Raw genomic sequence first — 6,108 nt, 5'->3', positions numbered from 1 at the left:
GGTCTGTAATTCCCCGTTTTCTCTCTCCCTCCCTTCTTAAAAAGTGGGGTTACATTTGCTACCCGCCAATCCTCAGGAACTACTCCAGAATCTAAAGAGTTTTGAAAGATTATTACTAATGCATCCACTATTTCTGGAGCTACTTCCTTAAGTACTCTGGGATGCAGCCTATCTGGCCCTGGGGATTTATCGGCCTTTGATCCATTCAATTTACCCAACACCACTTCACGGCTAACCTGGATTTCACTCAATTCCTCCAACTCCTTTGACCCGCGGTCCCCTGCTATTTCCGGCAGATTATTTATGTCTTCCTTAGTGAAGACGGAACCAAAGTAGTTATTCAATTGGTCCGCCATATCCTTGTTCCCCATGATCAACTCACCTGTTTCTGACTGCAAGGGACCTACATTTGTTTTAACTAATCTCTTTTCACATATCTATAAAAACGTTTGCAGTCAGTTTTTATGTTCCCTGCCAGTTTTCTTTCATAATCTATTTTTCCTTTCTTAATTAAGCCCTTTGTCCTCCTCTGCTGGTCTCTGAATTTCTCCCAGTCCTGCTTTTTCTGGCTAATTTGTACGCATCATCCTTCGCTTTGATACTATCCCTGATTTCCCTTGTTATCCACGGATGCACTACCTTCCCTGATTTATTCTTTTGCCAAACTGGGATGAACAATTTTTGTAGTTCATCCATGCAGCCTTTAAATGTCTTCCATTGCATATCCACCGTCAACCCTTTTAGAATTAATTGCCAGTCAATCTTGGCCATTTGACATTTGGCCAGATCACATTTATAAAAAAGCCAACCAAAGACTCTTCTTTCTCCGTCAGCTCAAGAAGTTCAGAGTGAGGAAACATCTCCTAATCCGATTTTACACAGCCATCATCCAAAGCATGCTCACTTCATCAATAACAGTCTGGTACAGCAGAGTAGACACTCACTCCCGTAATAAACTACAGCGCATTGTCAACAAAGCATCCAAAATCATCAGCACCCCCCTCCCATCAATATAATCACTCAATCTCAAACGGTCCATGTCAAGGGTGAAGAAAATCATTTCTGATCCCTCCCACCCAGCTCACCACATCTTCCACCTGCTGCCCTCAGGAAGGCGCTACAGCTCACTGCCTGCCAAAACATTACGATTTAAAAACAGTTTCTATCCATATGCAATTCGAACTCTGAACACTCTATGAGAATATCACAAAGCCACCTCGAGCATGTTCTGTACACTGTATGTTGTTTGTGTTTTATGTTATGTTTGACGGGAATCAGCCTAATGTGTAACATCCTGTACTGAATATGAATTCCACCAGCTTGACTGTGTGGTCATTAAATAATCTGAATCTGACTGTGTGTGTGTATGTGTGTGTGTGACTATGTGAGTGAGCCTGTGTGAGTGAGCCTGTGTGAGTGAGTCTGTGTGTAGGTGAGTGAGTGAATCTGTGTGTGAGTCTGTGTGAATCTGTGTGTGCGTGAGTGTGCGTGCGTGACTGAGAGAGCGTGCATGTCTGAGTGCGTGTGTCTGAGAGTGTGTGTGTGTGTGAGAGTGTGTGTGTGTGAGAGTGTGTGTGTGAGTGTGTGTGTGTCTGAGCGTGCGTGTCTAAGAGTGTGTGTGTGTGTGAGTGCGTGCATGTCTGAGAGTGCGCGTGTGTCTGAGAGAGAGAGTGTGTGTGTGTGTGTGTGTGTGTCTGAGAGTGTGTGTGTGTGTGAGAGTGTGTGTGTGTGTGAGAGTGTGTGTGTGTCTGAGAGTGCGTGCGTGTCAGAGAGTGCGTGTGTGTCTGAGCGTGTGTGTGTCTGAGAATGTGTGTGTGTCAGAGAGTGCGTGTGTGTCTGAGAGTGTGTGTGTGTCAGAGAGTGCGTGTGTGTCTGAGAGTGTGTGTGTGTCTGAGAGTGTGTGTGTGTCTGAGAGAGTGTGTGTGTCTGAGAGAGTGTGTGTGTGTATAAAGGGGGGTTGCACGCAAGGTCACCGGGTCAAAGGGCATGACGCATGAAGCCGCTCTATACATCTGGAGGACATCGCAGCTTCCAGTATATGTTGTTAATACATGAAACGCCTACTTTCATACCTGTTAACAACTGCCAAAATGGTGAATGTTTGCACTGTAAATAATTGTGGAAGTCGGGGTAACCGTGAGAGACATCTATCCTTCTTCAGAATTCCAAAAATGAAGCGAAATGAAGGTAAAGAGAAGCGAGAGCTGAAGGGACAACAACAGCTAAAGTGCTTGGCGAACATTGGCCGTGCAGATATCGAGATTGCAAATATTGGGAATTATCGTCTTTGCTCACTGCATTTCATCAACAGCGAGGCATTATTTGTGTTTTTTCTTGGTTCCGTTGGTATCTAAAAAGTTTCAGAAGTGATAAATCTGGCTGTAAAATTTTTAAATCGCCATTGGTTCTGAAGTGGGTTTGTACATGCAAAAAGTAAATGCTTCTGAAGCTAAATGTATCATTAAAAAAATCTCCAGACTTATGAGTGATGTGTAGAAAAGTTTTCTATCATTATGCTATGGAGATGTATATTTTGGCAAATAATAAAATAGCCTGACAGCTTAAACACCCACTGTCTTTCAATAGGATATTGTCAATTTGCTGAGGTTGATTATGTCCAATTAACAGCTAACAATGATGCCATTCCTTGGCTTGCATCTGAGTAAAATGTAATTCAAAACCCACGGCCTACCATCGGACTGGAGCGGCGTTTCCTGTTGGGACCGGCCTGGACTACAGCTTCGGCGGCGGCACAGCGCTGGGACACCATCATGGAGCGGGCGATGCCTTACCGGGTCGCCGTGCGGTGAGCTCTGGAGGGCTGTGGCTGCCGACTCCAACATCCGAGGAGCTGCGGTCTGCGGAGCGTCCAGCCGCGGGTGGGCGGCGCTGGATTTAAAACACCGCGGAGTTTGGGATCTGTTGCCGAGATCACCAGAGTCGGAGCTCCAGCCAGCGCGGCCTGTCGACTTCGGGTACCTCGGTCTCCAGGGAGGGAGCGGCCGCTCTAGACATTTTCAAGCCGCTGAGGATTGTTCACCAGACGCCGGAGTTCCAGCTTCCCGGCAAGAATCCTGAAAACATCGGACTGGCTACGGAGGCCACAAATCAGCCCCGACCTCGGGTGATTCACAGAGGACGAGGAATTAACTTTTTGATGCCATTCCCCAAAGTAGAAAACGTTGATTCTGTTGTGAGGGGACGTTCATGTTGAATTCTATAACGTGTTGTCATTTTTTCTTCTTTTTAATTTTTTCTATGGATGTACAGAAACTTAATTATTTCTTTTATGTAAAGCACTTTGGTTTCAACGCAAGTTGATTTAAACGTGCTATATAAATAAAATTTACTTACTTACGTTTGGTTTGTGATTTTGTTTCTCACACCCGTCCGAAACCACCCTCACCCGCCTGAAACCACCCTCACCCGCCCGAAACCACCCTCACCAACTGGAAACCACCCATACCCGCCCAAAACCACCCTCACCCGCCCAAAACCACCCTCACCCGCCCGAAACCACCCTCACCCGCCCGAAACCACCCACACCCGCCCGAAACCACCCACACCCGCCCGAAACCACCCTCTCCCGCCCGAAACCACCCTCTCCCGCCCGAAACCACCCTCACCAACTGGAAACCACCCACACCCGCCCGAAACCACCCACACCCGCCCGAAACCACCCTCTCCCGCCCGAAACCACCTTCACTCACCCTCCCGATGAGAAAAACATTTTTTCACACACAGAGAGTGGTGAATCTGTGGAATTCTCTGCCACAGAAGGTAGTTGAGGCCACAGTTCATTGGCTATATTTAAGAGGGAGTTAGATGTGGCCCTTGTGGCTAAAGGGATCAGGGGGTATGGAGAGAAGGCAGGTACAGGATACTGAGTTGGATGATCAGCCATGATCATATTGAATGGCGAATGGTGCAGGCTCGAAGGGCCGAATGGCCTCTACTCCTGCACCTGTTGTCTATGTTGTCTATGTTTATCCCACAGTTACAGCCGCCACCGTCATCTCCGTCATCAGGGTCCGGGTTCCATCTTGTTCCCGCCCAAAGCTCCAACCGCCAACCGCCAACCGCCAACCGCCAACCGCCAACCGCCAACCGCCAACCGCCAACCGCCAACCGCCAACCGCCAACCGCCAACCGCCAACCGCCAACCGCCAACCGCCAACCGCCAACCGCCAACCGCCAACCGCCAACCGCCAACCGCCAACCGCCAACCGCCAACCGCCAACCGCCAACTTCACCTGCCCTCACCAAGATGGCCGCCGACCTCACCTGCCCTCACCAAGATGGCCGCCGACCTCACCTGCCCTCACCACGATGGCCACCGTCAACGCCATATTTAGACCAATGATCCTATAGCAGAGTTCCGCTATAGGATCTTTGATTTACACGGTGCGGGTGCAGCAGCAGCAGCTTCTGTGGATCGTCTCGGGGCTGAAACAACCTTCCATTTTCCAGCATCTGCAGTTCCTTCTTGAATACAACCCCCTCATCAAGATGGCCGCCGGCTGACGACCTCATCAAGATGGCCGCCGGCTGACGACCTCACCAAGATGGCCGCCGACCGACGGACGACCTCACCAAGATGGCCGCCGGCTGACGACCTCACCAAGATGGCCGTTCTTCCGCCCGCCCCATCGACCGCATCAAAATGGCGGTGGAGAAGAAGCGACGGTTCCCCGCGGACGGACAGAGTTGAGGTAAATAATGTTGTCGATATATCGTGTAGTTGTTGTAAATATGTAGTTGTCGTTGTTGTTGTTGTTGTAGTTTAGTTTAGTGTATATATATAGTACAGTGTAGTGTAGTGTAGTGTGGTCTAGTGTAGTACAGTATAGTACAGTACAGTGTAGTACAATGTAGTGTAGTGTAGTGTAGTTGTAAATATATAGTTGTAGTTGTAGTTTAGTGCACTGTGTGCAGTGTAGTGTAGTTATAGTTGTAGTGTAGTATAGATATCATGTAGTTGTAAATATATAGTTGTAGTTGTTGTGTAGATATCGTGTAGTTGTAAATATATCGTTATAGTGTGAATATAGTGTAGTGTGTAGTGTAGTTATAGTACAGTGTAGTTTAGTGTAGTCTAGTGTAGTTATAGTGTAGTGTGGTCTAGATATCATGTAGTTGTAAATATATAGTTGTAGTTATAGTGTAGTTTAGTATAGTCTAGTGTAATCAATGTAGTGTAGTTGTAAATATATAGTTGTAGTTGTAGTTGTAGTGTGTGTAGTCAATGTAGTGTAGTATAAATATATAGTACAGTGTAGTGTAGTGTAGATATGTAGTGTAGTGTAAATATGTAGTGTAAGGTAGTGTAGTATAGCTATATAGTTATAGTGTGGTCTAGTGTAGTGTAGTGTAGTTATAGTGTAAATATATAGTACAGTACAGATACAATGTAGTGTGGTCTAGTGTAGTTACAGAACACCGTGTGTATAACTGGTCAATACACTACACTATAACTAGACGGACAGAGCTGAGGTAAATAATATTGTCTAGATATCGTGTAGTTGTAGTTGTAGTTATAGTATAAATATAGTGTAGTGTAGATATAGTGTAGTGTGGTCTAGTGTAGTGCAGTACAGAACACTGTGTGTGTGGTCAATACAGTACAGCTACAGTCTAGTGTAGACCACACACACACACAGCTGAGGTAAATAATGTCTAGTATAGTGTAAATATAGTTACAGTGCAGTGTAGTCTAGTACAGAACACTGTGTTTGTGGAGAAATTAGTGAGGTAAATAATGTTGTAAATCAGCGGGAACTGTCTGTGTAGTTTAGCCTAGTGTAGATATAGTTATATAGTTGTAGTTACAGTGTAGTACAATACAGAACAGTTACAGTAGTGTGGTACACATATAGTGTAGTGTAGTGTAGATATAGTTATATAGTTGTAGTTACAGTCTAGTACAGTACACAACAGTTACAGTAGTGTGGTACACGTATAGTGTAGTGTAGTGTAGATATAGTTATATAGTTGTAGTTACAGTCTAGTACAGTACACAACAGTTACAGTAGTGTGGTACACGTGTGGTCAACATGGTGGAGAAATGAGTGAGGTAAATAATGTTGTAAATCAGCGGGAAATGTCTGT

The 6,108-nt window shown here is 45.9% G+C and overlaps 1 long non-coding RNA gene across 1 annotated transcript in view; it reads right to left on the bottom strand.

The window, feature by feature from the left end:
* The window catches only part of LOC116966267, a 19,013-nt gene extending 15,737 nt beyond the window's left edge, over nt 1–3,276 (bottom strand). Inside the window, exons 1-2 of the long non-coding RNA XR_004409955.1 lie at nt 3,141–3,276; nt 2,081–2,082 (exon numbers count right to left, since the gene is read on the bottom strand). This is a non-coding gene — a long non-coding RNA (uncharacterized LOC116966267). The remainder of the gene's footprint in view (nt 1–2,080; nt 2,083–3,140) is intronic.
* Between the last annotated feature and the right edge of the window lie 2,832 nt (nt 3,277–6,108).

The sequence above is a fragment of the Amblyraja radiata genome, chromosome 36, assembly GCF_010909765.2.
Source record: "Amblyraja radiata isolate CabotCenter1 chromosome 36, sAmbRad1.1.pri, whole genome shotgun sequence".
Taxonomy (NCBI): Eukaryota; Metazoa; Chordata; class Chondrichthyes; order Rajiformes; family Rajidae; genus Amblyraja; species Amblyraja radiata.
This window is presented reverse-complemented; position numbering and strand designations above follow the sequence as displayed.